The sequence below is a fragment of the Lactuca saligna genome, chromosome 1 (assembly GCF_052625555.1).
Source record: "Lactuca saligna cultivar CGN05327 chromosome 1, ASM5262555v1, whole genome shotgun sequence".
NCBI lineage: Eukaryota > Viridiplantae > Streptophyta > Magnoliopsida > Asterales > Asteraceae > Lactuca > Lactuca saligna.
The window spans coordinates 54,464,214-54,484,852 of NC_136417.1; the positions used below are offsets into that span (position 1 = coordinate 54,464,214).

General features: G+C 36.8%; 1 long non-coding RNA gene across 1 annotated transcript; it reads left to right on the plus strand.

The window, feature by feature from the left end:
• The first annotated feature begins 16,734 nt into the window (after positions 1-16,734).
• LOC145036497 (uncharacterized) lies at positions 16,735-20,317 on the plus strand. The gene is made up of 2 exons (XR_013678450.1): positions 16,735-17,216; positions 17,283-20,317. It is a non-coding gene; the product is annotated as an uncharacterized LOC145036497 (long non-coding RNA).
• Positions 20,318-20,639: the final 322 nt, after the last annotated feature.

Genomic DNA, 20,639 nt, shown 5'->3' on the forward strand with positions numbered 1-20,639 from the left:
CCTATTTAAACACTCTATCTTGGCCTCCTTTATCCCTAACACTTCCAGAGAGCAGTAGAGCGAGACCCTAGCCCCCAATATTGTTCTTAAGAGTGTTTTTGGCTTTGTGAAGGAGGTTAGAGCTTAGAAGAAGAAAGAGGTGGTTGAAGAGTGCAAGGAAAGGAGTAGATTCGAACTCTACTCAGAGAGAAGCTTCTATTCAGGTAGAAAAGTCTCTACCTTGATCTTTAGATCATTAGTTACCATTTTTGTCCCAAATTGGTGGTTTTCAAGCCCTAAAACACCAAACTCCATGTGTGGTGCTTAATGATACGAAAGGACTTCAGATCTGGACTTATTGGATGAATTAGTAGCATAAAGTTCCTGTGGTTGAAGTGATTGAGGTCCCCATTGAGTCTATGACCTCTTGAAGAGTTTGGTTTTGGCCTTTTGAGCTTATAGGGCCATGCATGCACGTAAAGTTTGCAACTTTACGTGATAAGCATGCTCAAGGAACATGGATCTATGGTTTGGAAGCGTTGCATGTTTCAGAATTGGTCTGTATGGGAAATGGGTCATAGGGACTCGACGAGTCCCAAGGAGGAACTCGGCGAGTTCCATGTAGATGACCTTAGACTCGGCGAGTTGGATGAACAACTCGGCGAGTCCTATGAAGATTTCCTGGAACTTGGCGAGTTGATCTTCAAACTCGGCGAGTTGGGTCACGAGTTGGTTCAATCGTCCCAAGTCATGAGTTGGGGGTGATTCAGTGAGTGGGAAGAAGGACTGGTTGAGTAGGACCGGGTTAGTAGGAAAAGGACTCGACGAGTCCATGCCATGACTCGGCGAGTCCAGTCAAAGGGACATTGACTTTGACCAAGGAATTGACCTTGGGCCAAGGGAGGGTCAGTCTTTTGACCTAAGGGTATTTATGGGTGTCTAACCTATGTTTTTGGTTTATAGTCGGACGATTTGCGATCCAGCAGTCAGACGCCCGACAAGCAGACTTCATCAGCTACTTTCGAGGTGAGTTACCTTCTATTAGCGGTGGGTCTAAGGCCACAATGTCGGCCCACCAGTAGGAGACGTATGATAGATGATTGTCTCTATGATATCATCTAGGTTTGCTACTACCTGATATGTTATATGCTAGCATATATGTGATAGTAGTAAGAGTTTGGTCATTAGGACCGGAGGGTAGTCAGACACCCCAGATACGTCTGAAAGTATGCGATGTTATGTTTATATGCTAGCATGACCTGTTATATGAGTTAGAGGTAGTAGGAGGGGAGCAGTCCCCAAGTTCGGTTGTTAGGACCGAAGGGTAGTTTAGGCACCCCAGATATGTTTGATATTATGTTATGTTATGATATATGTGATAGTAACAATAGGGGGTGAAATAGTCCCCGATGATCAGTCGTTAGGGCCGATGGGTAGTCAGCACCCCAGAATGGATTGACATGGGTAGTCAGCACCCCAGAACGGCTTGACACGGGAAGGTCGGCACCCCAGAATCGCCGTACTGGGTAAGTCGGGCACCCCAGAATTGCCCGACAATATGTATGATATGTGATTGTATGGTATGTGGTATGATGGGGGAACTCACTAAGCTTCGTGCTTACAATTTTCAGTTTTGGTTTCAGGTACCTCTTCTCCAAAGGGGAAGGAGCTGGCGCGGTAGCAGCACTTCACACACACGCTTTGTATTCCGCACTATGAGATCTTCCTGGGGATTTATACTCTGACATTGTTATGTTTTATAAACTGGTTTCCAGAGAAGCACATCTTTTATGAAATGATATGATCGATGAATGTTTTATTTCTAATGTTTTGCTAAGTATGTGTTTTAAAAAAATGAAATTTTTGGCTCGTATTTTTGGGATGTTACAAGTTGGTATCAGATCCTTGGTTTGAGGGATTCGGACACACCTTCGGGGGTGTTGGGACTCAAATCGAGGGATTAAAATAATTTGAAAAAGAAAATGTTTTCTAAGAGTTCTTTTTAAGAAGGAACGAAGTGTGTGATGTGTGCGACTGGTCGAGCTCAAGTAAGTATTCCCCAATGTACCCATACAAGTTTATATATGTTTATCAGTTCCAGTAGAACATCATGCTAGAATAGGACTAAGGATCTAGGAATGATGCCTTATGTGCCTGCTTTATGTGCTTCAGTATATGAAAAATTGCATGCTAGGATTGAGTAGACAGTAGTAGGATAGCCTGTTTAGGTTATGCATGATAGCATGAGCTTAGCATTGTATGCTAGTCAGTTTCCCATTATGAGGATGGAATTGCTTGAGTAGTCTCCTATGTCTGAATGTTGCTTGCTTTTTGCTTTGTGGGACTCTAAGTGATGGGAGTTAGCCATTAGGTGAATGCGTCTCGTCACATGCGAACAGGGTTGAATAATCTCAGAGTGCTAGACTTGGCCCTATTGCACAGCTCTTGTCTGATTCTAACCATTGTACGGACGAGTCTTTTACTTGAAGGATTATCTGAGCCTCGCTGCATGTGATGGTATTCAGGTGATGGCTGATTGGCATCACAAGGAGGCTTTCAGCAACTGGGGACTGGATCGGGTATAGTCAGAGGACTCCCTAGGGCAAGCCTAGGATGGGAGTAGCAGAAATTATTAGCAGTAATAATGACTTGGTGGAGTCAAGGCAGTACTTGAGGAAAGTACGAATAGATGTGGAAGGTAGTATGGGCCCGTACTACTGGAAGCAGAGGATCCGTACTCGAATCAAGGAAGGCTGAGATGAGACCAGGAAACTTGTGGTAGTAGTGATCCCTCGAGATATATTAGTGTTCCTGACGTTTTTATGTTGTGTTTCAGAATGGTGGTATTGCGCCCTAGACCAGCAGTTGGAAGTTCAGGAGAGGGATCGGGTTCGGGATCAGGTTCTGAGCTGGTGGATAAGGGGCTACGCGATTTCATCGCGTCAGAGATCACCAGGAGCATCCTTGAGTCGACCCCCATTATCTTCGGGTCGATCAAGGAAGGGATAGTTGAGTTGATGGACGATTGCCTCCGAGCATTCAGGAGCGACATGGCATATGACCAGTCGAGATCCCGCATACTGTCCTTTAAGGACTTCAGGGGTAGTGGTGCGCCGGATTTTCACGAGGTGAAGGACCCCATAGCTTCCAGGCGATGGATTGTAGACATTGAGTCTGCACAGATGATTAGCTTCTGCCCTGAGGGGTCGAATGTGAGGTTTGCGGCAGGGTGTTTACGAGATCGAGCTAGGGATTGGTGGGAGTCCGTGAGTGACTCGTTGGGAGCCTCGGCTGTTGAGGCTATGACCTGGTCGGACTTCGCGACCAAGTTCAGGATAGAGTTTACGCCGGCTGTCGAGCTTCAGCAGCTGGCCAGGGAGTTCTTGGATATGAGGCAAATGGCGGAGATTGTGGCGGAGATCACCGCCAAGTTCCGGGAGAGGGCATTGTTGGTGCCCCAGTATGCGGGTGATGAGGACATGAGGAGGACCCGCTACCATGACATTCTCCGAGCTGATATTCAAGAGCATGTCAGCTTTTTAGCTTACCCTACCTTGGACTCTATGATTGCCAGGGCGAGGGAGAGAGAGATAGATCTGGAGCACAACTGGAAGAGGAATACAGAGGAAGGACAGACAAGAGGGGCTTCAGGGAAGAAGCCCAAGGGATCAGATGGTAGGCCAAAAGGCCAGTCAGGACCGAGCCGCTGCAGGAAATGTGGCAGACCTCATGAGGGGGCATGTAGACTGGGATCGTCGGGCTGCTATAAGTGCGACAAGTCGGGGCATTTCAGCAGGGATTGTACCGCCCCTGCACCTTTGATACAGACGTCTGAGTTGCTGTGTTTCCACTGCAACCAGAGGGGCCACAAGAAGGCCAATCTGCCCTCAGTTGACAGCACCCGCGCCAGTGAAGACGCCAGCTCCAGCGACCCTGCAGATCACTGATGGCCGGTAGGGCAAGGAATAGGCTCCAGTGGTGAGGAGCCGGGCATTTCAGCTGACTACCGAGGAGGCACGCGCCGCACCCGATGTGGTGACGGGTATGATTCTTTCCCTCTATTTCATTTTCATGTTGTTATGTTATTTATATGTGCTCTGTGTATATGCGTTAGGATCGTTCCATGTGAACGGTATCCCTATTTAGGTGTTGTTATTGTATGGTATGTCGTATGATGGGGGAACTCGCTAAGCTTCGTGCTTACAGTTTTCAGTTTTGGTTTCAGGTACCTCTTCTCCGAAGGGGAAGGAGTTGGCGCGGTAGCAGCACATCACACACACGCTTTGTGTTCCGCACTATGAGATCTTTCTGGGGATTTGTACTCTGACATTGTTATGTTTTATAAACTGGTTTCCAGACGCGTACATCTTTTATGAAATGATATGATCGGTGAATGTTTTATTTCTAATGTTTTGCTAATTATGTGTTTTAAAAAAATGAAATTTTTGGCTCGTATTTTTGGGATGTTACAGAACTCCATGAATTTTGTTTAGATCACTAAGGCTAAATATCAATCTAACGTAAATTCACTTTTTACGTCATTCAGCGTCGTGTCGGTTCTGTCACAAAACTTCGATAGTTCATAACTTCTTCGTTATAACTCGGATTTCGGCGTTCTTTATATGCACGGAAACCTTGTGACATATACTAAAACTTAGTTAAGATTATTCATTCTAAATAATCGTCTATCAAAAAGTTTTTTTGACGCTTATCGTCTCTAAATTGACTAGCTCTAATCTACGGGCGTTACACATGCTAGCCTAGGGTTTCCTTTACATGAGATTGACACCATTACTGTAGTTGCTTAGTGTATGCATCATAGTTATACATAATTAAGATCTTATAACCTGAGAATGTTTGATTTGGCCTTATGTTCTGTTCTTGCTTGATTGGGAGCTTAGGGTACGATTGGATATTCGAAAGTCTATGGGGTCCAGCGTTATGTATGGCTTGCATACACTAGAGTTGTAGGGTTGGTGGAAGTTTCATAGATGGGTGGGTTGTGCGAGACTGATAGGTCAGTTGTAAGACAATTAGCCTTTCTCTAGGAGTGAGGATGGAGCACTCGCCATGTTTATGTATATTGTTAGGGTGTTGTGGTGATACTTGAGACAAATATGGGTAGGTGTGGAAGGTAGTATGGGCCCGTACTACTGAAAGCACATGACCCATACGCGTATCAAGGAAGCCACAACCCCTAAGGTTTAGTTGAGAGTTGGTTCCCTGTCATTATATGGGCTATTAGAGATCTTTCTGGTGTGTTATTAGAATGTTGATTGCGAGATGTCTTTAGACCGGATCCGGGTCAGGATTGGGAACTAGCAGCCAGGATAGGCTAGTATTGTCAGAGGATCGTATTAGTGAGATTATTCGGGAGGAGGTGATCGAGATCGTCCGAGGATAGTTACCAGAGATGTTTCGGTGTATTAAGACTGCCTTGATTGAGTATTTCGACGAGCGCTATGCAACCATTGCCGAGACGGTTGTCGTTTTCTAGGGCAAGGATTGTGCCTTTTCAGTTTACGAGCTTAAATCATTGAGTAGGATTGTGACCCTAGGATCAGGTTGTATTCCGACTCGAGGTCAGTTAGTCATCGGGATTGGCAACAATAGTTCAGCGTTGGTGAGTGTAGGTAGGTCAATATGGCAGAAGTATTATGCGAGGTTCGGTTCGCCTTGGATCTATTGAATTGGGCGGTAAGGATTGATTGTACGATCTATTGCACTTATGGGATTGTAGACTCTGTCTTGGGAGTAACTATAACCCGTTTTAGGGTAGGGGTTGTTTCAACGACTGCAGTTCAACTGTGGATGATAGAGCTGGTGAGTGAGTCAGGGTGCGAGACCCTGAATGATATGATTCTAGAGTCGAGAGCGGGAGATTTGTTGGAGGACTTTCGGAAGAAGGGTATTATATGGGAGGTCTGCGGACAGGGTCCTACAAGATGGTTATCCAACATTGTCAGGATTCAGTGGTTTTAGTAACCATTATTGACTGGCGGGGATGCGCCAAAAGAAGTAACTCGTTGCTGAGATGTTAGTTGGAGCATCTACCTTTTGGACTTCAGGATCTGAGTGGGGGATCATTCAAGTATTAGGGATTGTCGGTATCGCCAGGATCCAGGAAGTGTTCAGCTAGTTCTTAGAAGTGTGTGATTACTTGTGATTGGCCAGTAATGGATGTTATGTTGGAATGGTTTAACATAAGGAAATTCTATATATGGAAATTTTAATTGCGTTCTCAAAATTTGATTATGATTACGACATCCCTCTTTATAATTCGAACTATGAGAACGTGGCAAATAGAAAAATTGTAGCAAAAGACTGGTCAAGTATCATGTCTTTATGAATCGTGTCCAATATGCTTCGGGTATAGGATCGATTACATGTGCTATAATATTTATTCGTTCTAAATTTTCCAAATGCCTAGGGAATTAAGAGGGAAAAAGGACAACAACAGGATATGACTAAAGTGGTTAACAACTTTTAAGGACAATCTAAGGTTCTCCAAGGATTGGTCGCTTGTAGTTGGAAGTATAAAAATGGATGGACCATATTGAGATATTATGAAAAGAGGCAACTCTTGTTTAGAAGTGATAGTTAAAATGGAAATATAGAAATGTTTCCATAAGAGGAAGCTATTCTTTAAATCTATGTAAGATTAGAAAACATAATGTAAGAAGGATGTTCAAAGGAATGTACTTTGAATTTGAGACTTCGTTTCCATGGAATTGTTATCCGTTAGAATGCTTTGTAATGTCTGTTGCTAAGTCTCTGTGACTTTTATGTATAGTTATTACAAGATGTTCATTGCATATAAGTTTAGAATCTAACAGATTACAATAAATGTCAAGAATTTGATATTCTTACATTTACGGTAAGGATTTGGAATTGTGAAATGAGCATCATTGAAATGCTGTCAATTGATCTATTTCACAAAGTAAGGATCATAGATAAACATAGTGTGCATGCTTGGAGCGTGGGACAACTATTGTTTTAATTCAAGTATTATGTTGATTATTCGAAACATTATACAATGAATAATGAGTAATTAATATGGCACTCAAAAGTTTTGGGGCTATATATGATTAGTATTTTCTTTTGTTTAACTTTGCATATTTTGACTTCCCAGATAACTAGGTTATTCAAACCATCCACAGTCGATTATACTTTAGAAGTGGGTATTGAGGAAAGACTGTCATGAATGGGTCTGTAGTTTGTCTAGATGTTTTAGACATAGCACAAGTTTGTTGTAGTGTTCATGAGTGCTCGTGGAATAAGATTCGAGTATTGGATTCAACCCATTCTCATCTCAACCACTTCATGGATTTTATCACGAGTGATTATGAGACGATAATATCTTATATTCTTGAAACCAAGACATGTGAGTTGTAGTTTACAAGTCGGTTACACATTGGCATGTGTAAACGCACCAATAACTTGGTGTTATAAAACATATTATTATGTGTGATTTGATAAGTAAGTACAAGCAAGCATCTGAGTCGAAGTTTATCCATTCCTTTTACCCTTAGAGGGACAAAAGTGATATTTGTGGGGCCCCTCGGTGATTTAGTGATGACAACCCTAAGTGCTTGGCCAAGCCTGAACTGATTTGATTTGTTCAATTAGTCAGTCGTCATAAATCGAAAATTGGGAAACAACAAATGGACAAAGAGAATGATTATAATCCATGTCTCATGTCCATATGATATCTAGAATGGAGGAATATATGATCCCTTATCTAATGGATGCATCATTGACTAGGTTAAAGTTAGACAATGACTTTTAAGAACTACGATTGCTAGTCAGGATTTTGGAGTCGTACTTGTAATAATAGTTATTAGACTTATCCAAGTGGCAGACTGTCGGATTAGGTGTCTAAGCCCATAAGTATAATTGGTATGTACTTTACCCGAGAATAGCATGGTCCATTCGAGTTGCATATCACCAGGACAATTTGATAGGATGGATACTTGAGTCAAAGGTTATTTATGATTTATTAATATATTATAAGTTCTAATATATAAATATGAAATCATATTATTTAATTAGTATTGATCAAGAATTAGTTTGGAATCAATTCAATGATAAAAAAAGACTAATTAAATATAAAGGGGATGATTGTGTAAATCAATGATACATATAAGTTGGGCTAATAATCCATGGTGGATTATTAGCGGTGGGCTAAGCTTATGTAAGTTCCATAAGGTGTTAATCCATTACAAGCTCAAGTGTAGGAATTAGGGTTACACATGACTCTTGGATTCGTACACTATAAATATGTAACCCCTTAGCCTAAAATAGTTGAACTTGTTGCAAAAGTTTTGCACAAGTGATCATGGAGATCATAGAGCCGATTTTAGGTGCTAGTATTTCCTCTCTCAAGTTCTCATTTATCCTAGGTGTGTTGTGAACTGTTTGGGGTGCAACATTTGGGGCGCTAAGTTCTTAAAGGCCAAAACTACAAGCTACAACAAAGAGACAACTCTATAACTCAATTCTATGTTGTATATATCAATTGTATGTTAGTTGTAGGCTTAAAGCTTTGGAAACAATATTGCATGTACAATTAGAGAAAACATAGATCCAAAGCTTTTAGGGTTGTATGTGTACCATAGGAAATTGTAGTATACCAAAAGAGATAAAAAAAATTAAGTATTATAAAATATGAATTGAGTTGTGAATCCAAGTTTGCTTTCTTATTTGTTAAAATATTTGCATAAAATATTAAGTTATGAATCCATTGCTATTTAGTTGTGAATCAAACTTTATTTTCCTATTTGTTATAATATATACCTAAAGTATGTATTCAAAACTTATGCTTTACGATTTTTTATTATGAATTGAGTTGTGTTATTATGTTAGTATTTTTTTTAAATGTTAATTTAGGTTTTTTATGTTGTGATTGGGATGTTTTAATGTTCCGGTTATTATTTAGTTATGTTAATGCTAGTTTTCATTGTTATTAATATTAAGCTGGGAATGTATAAATCTTTATAAGTTTTAATTTGTGCATGTATGAATCTTTATAAGTTTTTAATTTCAAATGATTATTTTTATAAGTTTTAAACTATGAATACATTTTTTTTATATAGATACGATTCTTTCAATAAAAGATATAAGTTTAAGCTTTGAATGATGGTTTTTTATAAGTCTTAAGTTGAGAATGCATGGTTTTTTATACATATATGATCGCTTCAATGAAAAACATAAATTTTAAACAGTGAATGTTGTGAATACATGGTTTCTTTTTAAATTTTAAATTTTTTTATATTAGTAGTTTCTCAAATAATGTTAATTTAGGTTTTTTAAATTATGAATCGTAAGGTTATAATGTTTCATTTATTGTTTAGTTGCGTTAATGTTAGTTTTAACTGTTATTAATAAGAAAATATATGTATAAAATTGTGATACATGATCTTTTTTACAAGTTTTAAGCTGTGAACATACATTTTTTTTATATGTTTTAAGTTGTGAACACATGATTTTTATACAAACCGATTGTTTCAGTAAATAAATAAGTTTTTAAGTTGTGAATGCATGAGTTTTTTTTATAAGTTTTAAGTTGCTAATTAGGGCTGTAAATAAACTAAACGTTCAACGAACTGTTCGTGAACCGTTCGGCGGGAGGTTCGTTTATGTTCGTTTATTTAATAAACGAACGAACATGAACACAAATTATTGTTCGTTTAGTTAAACGAACGAACATGAACACTTATCTCGTTCGTTCAATTATGTTCGTGAACGTTCATTTATGTTGTTCGTTTACGTTCGTTTATGTTTATTCATATAAGTTCATTTTATGTTCACATATGATTAATTGTGTTTGATTACATTAGTGTATTATATGTTCATTCATGTTCATATATCTTCAATTATGTTTTTTTTTTTTTTTTTTAATTTTTGTTTGTTTATGTTCGTTTAGAATGTTCACGAACATAAACGAACGAACATGAACAATGTAATTTATTAAACGAACGAACATGAACAAGAAAACTTGTTCGTTTATCCATTCGTGTTCGTTCATTTGTTCGGCCAACTTAAACAAACGAACATGAACAAGCCTCATTCGTATTCGTTCGGTTCGTTTACAGCCCTATTGCTAATACATGATTGTTTACATAGATCAAATTACTTGAATGAAAAACATAAGTTTTAACCATTAATGCATGATTTTAATTCTAAATAAAATATGTAAAATTTAACATGTAAACATTCATGTAAATAAATCTTGAGAGAAAAACTAAAATTTTGAGTTCCTAAACACTCACTCACACACTCTCTCTCTCTCTCTCTCTCTCTCTCTCTCTCTATATATATATATATATATATATATAATATATAATATATATATATATATATATATATATATATATATATATATATATATATATATATATAATTCATTTGATGACTCATCCCAAAACTAATATATTCTGTTACACGTGACATCATGGCTTACGGCTCATGTCTTGTTATAACCATTAACCAAATTATCAGCCAATAGTTTAAAATTGATTAATAATAAAAGCTATTCCTTCGTATATAAATATAAACACAGAAAACTAATTGTTAGGTAATGTCTTGACTTTTTAAATCCACATATTTTTAGTAGATGGCTTACAAAATTTTAATAAGTTGTTCTAAATTTGATTGTTTTATTTACTACATTTGCGGCGTAGCGTGTCATTTTATGGTTTACTTAATTATATCAAAGATTAGCTGATCGATTCAAATCCACCAAAAAGATCTTTGTAGATAAAACCGTGTCTCGACAGCTGTATGATTCATGCTCTTCCGATATTTTAGGAAGCAAATAAAAAGAATATTCCCCTATGCCAACTAGAAGAGGTTTACTTGTTATAATTTGAGTAAATTACACTATTGATTCCTCTTGTTTGTTTAAATTTGTATTTTTGGTCCAATTTTTGAGAACTGTATAGGATGCATCTGTATCGTTTAAACACTTACATTGTCTATTTCTGGCCACAGGATGTTATTCGTTTAAATCCATCAAAAAGAATATTTCTTGTTTGTTTAAATAGCCCCCCTTCACAGGAGGGGCATTTTTGTCAATTCATTACATCTTTCATTTCTAAACGCTTACAATCCATCCCAAGAAACCCTATTATATTACTATGTTCATCATATTCTTCATTACGTTTCCATCTACCGAAGTGAAGTGTAACTTCTAACTAGGTCCAATTTTGTGGAGTATCTGTGGAAGTAATTCTCACACAACGTCAACAAAGTGTATAGTAATGGTTGATCTTTTGTAAAATTTAAATTAAGATTATTCTTTTGTATTTTACATTTTTAATCAAATGTTTACTTTTGGTGATGCAGAAGGTTTGCCATATTTTTTCACAATGCATGTTCACCATGGAAAAATCTTCTCAAATCTCTTGGTAGAAGATACATGTTTAGTAATGTCAACTATGGGAATCCATGTACTACCATTTTTACATTCCTAGTGGTTGTATTGCACACTCCTAACATTAGGAAATAACCAAGATGTCATTAGGTTGTCAATCATATACTTTAAGGGATAAAGAGATTCATGTTTACTCAAAGCATGGGTTAACTACCTTAGGCTATGGGGTGTGGGTGCGGTTTTTACCGCACTTTTTGCCACATAGGTTGGGGAACACCGCCCCCTGACTGCGATTTGGTGCGGTTAAGATCGCAGTGCTGTACTCCCTTGCTGCACTTTCACACTCTCTCTCATCTTTTATTTATTCTTTCTCTTCACTTTTAACCAATCACATTTTTTTCTTTTTTTTCTTTTTCTCTCTCTCTACCATAATCTCACTCCCTTGGTGTGGCATGGAACCACATTTGTATGGTAAAAAATGATGTGGTGCTTATGTGGCGGGGGAGGAAGTGTGGTTTCCATGGCACCTCTCCTTCCGGCCTTGGTACCTTGGATGCCTATTTCATGTCTCCTACAAAAGTGGTCATTGAAAAGATCGAGGAGACCCATTCACATGAGTTAGATAAAAGTATCAAAAAGAGGAAAGATAATGGATCATGTAGTAAGAAGTTGGATTTTGACCTCAATGACCCACATCCATACTCATTGCTATGGGTTGTTTCTAGTGACAAAACTAAGGAATCTATTAAAAAAAATGGCCCCACACTATGGTAATTGATTTGGTCGCACCTTTTATTGGTCCTATCACCATGGAAGAAGAATAAGTCCTAGTTGTCCCTAATTAAACTTTGGCAAATGCTGGTGTCTCACATGAAAGTGTCCTAGCGGAACAAGATGAACCAATAGGTTACTAATATGAAATGGATTCTTTGATCTTGGGACAAAACAAGTAACTGTTTGTATAATAAGCATATTAGTGACTGTTTCTATATTTAATAAACATGTAAGACCCACTGTCAAATATTTCTCAATAACATGGAAATTTTCAATGCGGAAACAATTGATGGTAGAGTAAATTACATAGATGGACCTTGTGGTTTGGGGTAATTTGTACGTTTAGTCTTTAACTTGATTTTTTAACTCGGACAGTACCTATTATAAATTTTTGTTATGTGTTTGGTCTCTGTCATAAGTAAAAAACTATTTTACCCCTAAAAATTTCTTTTTTAATTAATTTTTTATTTATCTTTTAGTTTGTTAATAATTTAAACAGAAAATAATTAATAATTAATTAAAGTACAGTCAGTAAAACCCATGATCTCCTCCCCATCCCCCCTTCTGCATCTTCGACCAGTACCTGCTCATCCCTTACCGTCCCCTTTTTCTTCTCCGACGAGCTAAAGAAAGAATCAAGCCATAAAAATTAGAAAATCGAACCAGATGCAACCACCTCTCTCTCTCTCTCTCTCTCTCTCTCTCTCTCTCTCTGTGGTGCCCTATGAACAATCAATAAGAATCCACGGTTTATTTTAATGTAATACCATTGATCTGGACATTATCTCTTCACTCACTGATTCCATTGTGGTTCTGATTCCTTATTCATAAACACCTATACCCATGGTTGTAGAACTTGCTACTGGGTACTTGCTCGGTCGACGGTCAACTGTCAAGTAGAGAGTACTTGGATTCGATAATTTGTGTAGAAATATTTTTATGAAAATTATATATATATATATATATATATATATATATATATATATATATATATATATATATATATATATATCAAAATCATAAGTTTAAATCATAATTTGATTGAAATATATAACAAAATTATATACATATGAATACATAAAAACTAAAATACACACAACTTTCTCACGTAGTGAATAATTACTGAAAATTTATGATATATGTATTTAGTAATAATCACATGTATATGTTAAATAATAAATCATTAAGTGTATTATACATATTAATCTTGAAATTATTGATTTTTTTTCTCTTTTTAAGATAATTTTGACCATTTGACCGAGTTTGACTTTGTTGACCGAGTAGGCCGAATAAAACCGAGTAATACCGACTAGACCCGAGTTAGAGAGATGTTGATCGATTTTTGACCGAGTTTGACTTAATCCGAGTTTTTTTGCCAAGTTCACATAACTCGCCTTGGTGGAGGGCCGATTCCGAGTACTCGGCCAAGTAGACTGAGTTTTGCAACATTAATTGTACCTCCATCGTGGTTCTGATTCCTTATTCATACACAACCCCTTTCTTTCTAAGTCCTGTGAGAAAAAAAAAAAGGTGCCTTCTTGACCTCTTCACTTAAAGCGTAAATAGGGATCTAGGTACAGACCAAACAATAAAATTCAGAAGATTAAGATCACATGTCTCATTGCCATTAGGCCTGGCAATGGTGTCATGTTCGGGTTGGCGTGTCGCGGGTTGGCGGGTCAAAATATGTCAACCCAAACACGACCCATTTAAATATACAGGTCACGGATTAGCGGGTCACGGGTTGGCGGGTTTAGAACATAAACCCATATATGACCCGCCAACCCATTTATTTATACGGGTTCACAGGTTGGCGGCTTCGTGGGTCAGATTTGGGTTCGTGGGTCCAAATTTTAGATATTTAAGTCTTAAACATCCAAATGAAAATTAAAAACATTTACAGAAACATGTTACAAACTTAGCCTTAGAGGTTACGACTTACGACCTTAGACCATCCACCACAAGTCAAAATGTCAAAATAGTCAAATGGTCTATGAATCAATGGTATATATTATGTAATACTTATTAAATATTAATACTTGATATATAAATACATTTAAAAATAAAATAATTTTTTTATTGAGAATATAAACGGGTTGGCGGGTCAACCAGTTTATTTTTTGAGAAACCTATATATGACCCGTTTAATAAACAGGTTGGCGGGTTGGCGGGTTAGCGGGTTGGTGGGTTGAAAAACTCAACCCAAACCCATTAATTTCGTGTCGTGTTGCGGGTCGTGTCGCGGGTCGTGTCGAGAATTGCCAGCCCTAATTGCCATTTTTCCAATCAACCATCGTAATCTTTTCAATATCAAAAAAGACCCATCCTTCCCACCACCATTCTTCTTTGCTCTTAACCTTCTCTTGTGAAGGATATTGACCATGTCTAATCAATTTCCCCAACGATAACTGCTCCATGAGAGAAGACTCGTTAATGTGAGAAAAAATACACATGGATAGAATAATAAACGTGTAAACAAACCTATTATAAGGCTTACAATAGTGAAATGCCTGTAAATCTAAACAAAATCTGAGACGGAGCAGGTATAAGAAGTGGTTCGGGATCGGAGGTGGTTTGAGGGAAACACCAATTTCGGAGGAAGTATGAGGGTTTTTAATCACATAGGTGCTCGATTTGGTTTAACGGTGTTCCAAAAAAGGTGGTGATGGGGGTAAATAGAATCGAACGATGTAGAAAAGAGATGAGGGGGGAAGAAACAATTGTGCTTGATTTTGAAAATCGATGTCGACTAGGGCAAGGGGTGACTTCCGAACGTCGGTGGCGGTAGAGAGGGTGACGGAAGACAGTGGCATCAGAGAGGATGGTTAACACCGACCGGATTGGAGTTTCAGGGAAGGGAAGTAGGTGATGACGGTCAAGATAGAGAAAGTGCAACGGAAGATGGAAGTAAGAGAGTGGGTTTTGGGTGGTGGGACCCACATGGAATTTTTAATAAATAGTTTTCCTAAATAACAATACTAATATTAAATATGAAAATAAATCTTTAAGGGTGAAATTGTCTTTTTATGTATAGTAGGAACCATTGACACAACAAAAACACATAGTAGGGACGGTCCGAGTTAAAAAATCAAGTCATGGACTAAGCGCGTAAATTACTCCAAACCACTTGGACCTTCCGTGTAATTTAATCTTGATGGTATAAATAAACCCATAACCTCAGCTGTAGAGTTTATTGTTGTAGCTTACTTGATCGATATCAATTAACAATAAACAAAGAGTACAGAAGAACTAACACAAAGGTATTCACTAAGAATATTTTATCACCAAGCGAACAGGCACAAAGCTCTAGGGTTCGATAATCAACCAACGATCAAAACCCTAATATATAAAGAAAAGTAAATACGATATGAATCCCTACAAATCAGGGATATCACCTAATCAACTATAATAATAGAGTATATATGATATCACTAAGATATCTGATCTGCTAAATAACTATGTATTTACTATAGTTACAAGAGATTACATAAGATATACATATCATGCTGACATAGCATAACTTCTCGTTGATGCTTGAGATGTTGGTGTTGATTAAGTCACCGCGACTGTTTTACATCATCAGATTCAAAGGCTTGAACTTACAATCTTCCCCAATCTGATGATGTCAAAACCCAAAGTCTTCATCTTCATAACAACAATAGAAGTCATTAACATCTTCGGCTTTCATTTCTCCCCTTTAGAGTGTTATGTAATTCTTGCATTTCTCCTTCTTTTTGGCATCATCACAAAATTCCCCCTTAGCAGTTAATTGATCAACAGAAAGAGCACTCTATAGGAGTAAAGTGAAAAGAATGACCATCGGTATAACAGAATGGTGAAATGAGTTTGGTGTATCACACTGTTGTGTTATAGCAATACATGAGTTTTGTGAGGTGCCATCAGTGTATGGTTCTATACACTGAATCATTTACCACTTTTATTAGAAGAATAATTTTGGAGAGAATGGTATGATGCGTGTAATATTGGGCTATTTTGTATTTGGATTTATAATTTAGAAATGACCTAAATTTTTTAGGGCGGCTCGAATTTTTTTCCGACGTATCACCGCAACATAAAACAATGTTTTACAAAAAAAATTATACTACCGGATAAAATTTGAGAGACATCTCGGGCTACCCCGAGCTCTTATGTAGATCTGCCAATGTAAATATGTAAATATAGTATGTGAAATATAAATAAAATCGATTAGGGAATAATATAACATGCGCAAATAAGAGTACAAAAATATGTATATACCAAAATTATATATGTCCAAGTAAATCCATATTCTACATATTTGAATATAACATACAGCATAAACAAAATTGCAAAAATGATGCATGAGGTTTTGGTCCAAAAATATTTGGTCGTACGTTAGTGGTCCGATTTTAGATGTTTTGTGGGATTTTATTCCCTATCAGCTTCAAAAGACTATTATGTCCTTTATATTTGTTTTTAAATCTTTGTATATTTGTATTAATGTTTTAATTAATTAAAAAAATGCCTACATGGCATATGGTTTTATGTTAACTTTTACTTTTGTTAGTTAGTTTCTATTATAGGTTGTAATTTGTGTAGAAAGAACCTTGTACCCTTTTTGTGTTAAATAGATGAAAACATTCCCGAAAATCTCAATCTATCACACCCATTAACCCCATCTCTCTATCCCCTACGTATCTTCATCTCTCATACTTAATATCTCTTCTCTATTACTCTCTTATATCAAAATCCTCAGCAACAACCATCACTTGGCACCCACTACCCATCAGTCACCACAACCAAAGAACCGCCACCCGATTGTCATCACCGAATGCTTAACCGGAAAACTGACATCACCGTTAAGATTAGCCGAAACCAGGCCCCAATCGAAACTTAACTCTACTAGAAAGTAGAAACCTCCTGATCGACGCCTTGGCTTCAACTTCTCCGACATTCTACATATGCCTCCTTTGTTACCTTTGCCGGAAACGGAAAGCACTATACCTGCACTTTATTAAAACTCAGCTCACCCTTCCAGTTGAGCGTCAAGTCCACATCAAAGTTGCGCCAGAGCTAGGACCTTCACTTTACGTCATTGTCGTCCGACGATGTAAATCTAAAAACCTTTCATTAAATTTTGTAGATCTGAACCACTAACAAAGGGTGATGCCTGCAGTGGTGGTTTCTGATGAAGCAGTGGAAAGAGAGACATAGAGAAAGAAAGAAAGAACGAAAGATATGGAGAAAATAAAAGATAGAGTCTAGGAAGAGGGGTGTGGGTGGGTGAGGTTTTCAGCTAAACACAAGCAGACTGGCAGTGGTGGTGGCTTCATGGCGGTGGACGTCTGACAGGTGGTGGCATAGTTGGTGGTTGTTTCCGGCGCCAGTACAGAGAGAGAGAGGGTTGGATGAGTTCGTAAGAGGTTGGTGGGTAGAATTTTTTTTACTTTTTTTTAATTAAAATAATAAGAAAATAATTAAAAAAATTACTTAAAGGTATATTCATCATTTTAGATTAAGGACGGACCAAAACTAAAAAAAATAAATAAATAAATAAAATAAAATGACAACCATAAAGACCAAAATCACAACCAAAACTCAAAAAAAAAAATAAATAAATAAAATAAAATGACAACCATAAAGACCAAAATCACAACCAAAACTACAAAAAAAAAAATAATAACCATAAAAACCAAAACCACTTAAGGTGTTCAAAATTTGATCAATGATGCATCATTATTGAGTTTTTTGGAAAATTTGATTACTGATGCACCATTGAGCTTTTTGGACCAAAACCATGGTTTTTTTACAACCACAATAGACTATTTTTGCAATTTTGTCTACATTATATAAAACGGGGAATATCAGAAAAAAAAACACTATATTTTGACAACAAATTAGTTTAAGCATCATATTTTAGTTTTTTACAAAAAAAACCACATTCTTTGAAAAAAAAGTTTTAATGTGACCATAGTGACCTCTTAATGCAGGTTACCATATAAATGTCAAAAAAATTCAATAAAATCACTAAACTTTATCGTTTTTTCTGATTTGATCTACTATAGATATTTAAAAAAAAAAAAAAACATTATTTTTTGTCATAGCGTTAATAAATTTTAGCTTTACAATAATGTAGCGGGTAAACGAATAAAAAGCTACGTTGCTACTCCTTTCTAGATGTTGAAAATAATTCTTTTAAACATCACATCTAGGGCTGTAAACGAACTAAACGTTCGGCGAACCGTTCGTGAACTGTTCGGTGGGAAGTTCGTTTATGTTCGTTTATTTAATAAATGAACGAACATGAACAAAAGTTATCATTCGTTTAGTTAAATGAACGAACATGAACAATGGTCTCGTTCGTTCATTTATGTTCGTGAACGTTCGTTTATGATGTTCATTTACGTTCGTTTATATTCGCTCGTTTAAGTTTATTTATATTCATCTATATTCAATTATTTTTTATTATATTGCTATATTATATGTTCGTTTATGTTCATATATGTTCAATTATGTTTTTTTTTCTTTGTTCGTTTATATTCGTTTAGCATGTTCACGAACATAAATGAACGAACATGAACAAAGTAATTTCTTAAACGAACGAACATGAACAAGAAAATCTCGTTCGTTTATCCGTTCGTATTCATTTGTTGTTCGGATAAATTAAACGAACGAACATGAACAAGACCTTGTTCGTGTTCGTTTGGTTCGTTTACAACCCTAAATTCACATCCCTAGAACTTTGGGGTCATAATAACATTGTGACAACACAAAATTAGTGATAACATTTTCATTTTTCAAAATCATTAATCCCATACATCATATGCCTCAAAAACAACCATGATACAAACTATCCAAAACATCAAAGTAAAAGAAGTCATAATTGCGGAAACATAAGGGGAAGAATGTTGTATCATCACGTTGAGTCCTTGCCTTTTGTATCGGAAATACCTACACACATAAACATAACTGTAAGCATAAAACTTAATGAATTTTCCCAAATACCACATACAACAAACACATAAATATAACAACACACAACTGTTTCGGGTCCATATCAAGCCTATGTAACAGCAAGTAGGTGTGTCAGGTCTGTATCAACCCACGAGTTTGTATCAACCCCGATCCCATAATGACTCCGAGCCCAGATTACCTCCATGCATATAACATATAATCATATCAGTAATAGATGCATAGTCGCATACACTAAAGTCAACCCTAATTAATAATCAGGATTTTAACCCATAATCGAAGGTCTAATTCATCGTTTATCTTACTAAGGGCAAAAGACCATTTTGCCATTCTATACATGACCCAACTAATCAAGGCCCAAAACCCCTAATGACCCAAGGCCCAAAAATAGCCCAATGGGTTTCTGCGAGTATGTCATACGCAATCTCTATTACGCACATCTTACTGCTTGATCTCAAAATGATTATGAGGTAACAACCCACTACACTCAGCGTACTCAAGGGCTACACCCAACATAATCACCTGAAGTCCAAACTCTTTACTAAGGTCTTAATGCTCAAAGACCTAACATCCAAACTTAAGATCTAACCCTAATGAACGTCTAAAAACATAAAGTTGCAACCTTTATTCCTTTTCATGACTACAAGGAGTCCAAAATCCAATCTAAGTCTTATTAATAAACCAAAAGCTTAATAAATCTAGCATGGATGAATGGGAAAGACCAAGATCCCATTTTTATGAATCACAAAGCTCTAAAATGAAGAGAAACATTCCTCATCAGGTTTGGAGTTGCTCAAACTCTCAAGATCCAAGACTATGAGACTAAAATGAATAAACCTTAATAACTAACTAGATCTAAGGAAACATGCATCAAGTCTAGAAGTTTATACCTTTTGGAGATCTACAATTGTTTGAAGCTTCCCAGTGTACTCCAAAGATCTCCTTCCTTTAAGAATGGACACACACAGCACTCAAGAAAACTCAAAATCCCACCAAGGAAAGCTAGGGTTTGCAAAGGGGTCGTTTAGAGGATGGAAGTTGAAGGTAAGGAAAGGCTTAAGGTCATAATATCCTTTAAATATGGTCCAAACCTTAAAATTCAGGGTTTGAGATTTGTGAGAGTACGCCCAACGTACTCAAAAGAATATGTGTTATCTTTTAATGAGTTACGCACGACATACCCATAAGGTATGCCCCTGTAAGGACTGAATTTGCAAAGATTTTATATTTAAAGCCAAATTTGTAAAGTACCTGGAACACGACTGTTACAAACATTATAGTGCATGACTCGTTGAACTTGGGGTCATATCGTTATTTTTTGGTCAAATTCAACAAAAATGGAAACTTGAGAAAAAACCTTCAAAAAAATAGTGCTTTGAATTTTGTTTTTTCTAATTTCTAACACATTTTGTAACAAAAAGAAATTTTAATTAACCAAATAAATTAAAAAATAAATAGTTTATATATCGGCGAACTCAAAAAAAATTTGAGAGAGTTTTACTAATATATAAACCTTTTTGCCTTTTTTGGTTAATTATATTTTTTTACAAAATGTGTTAGA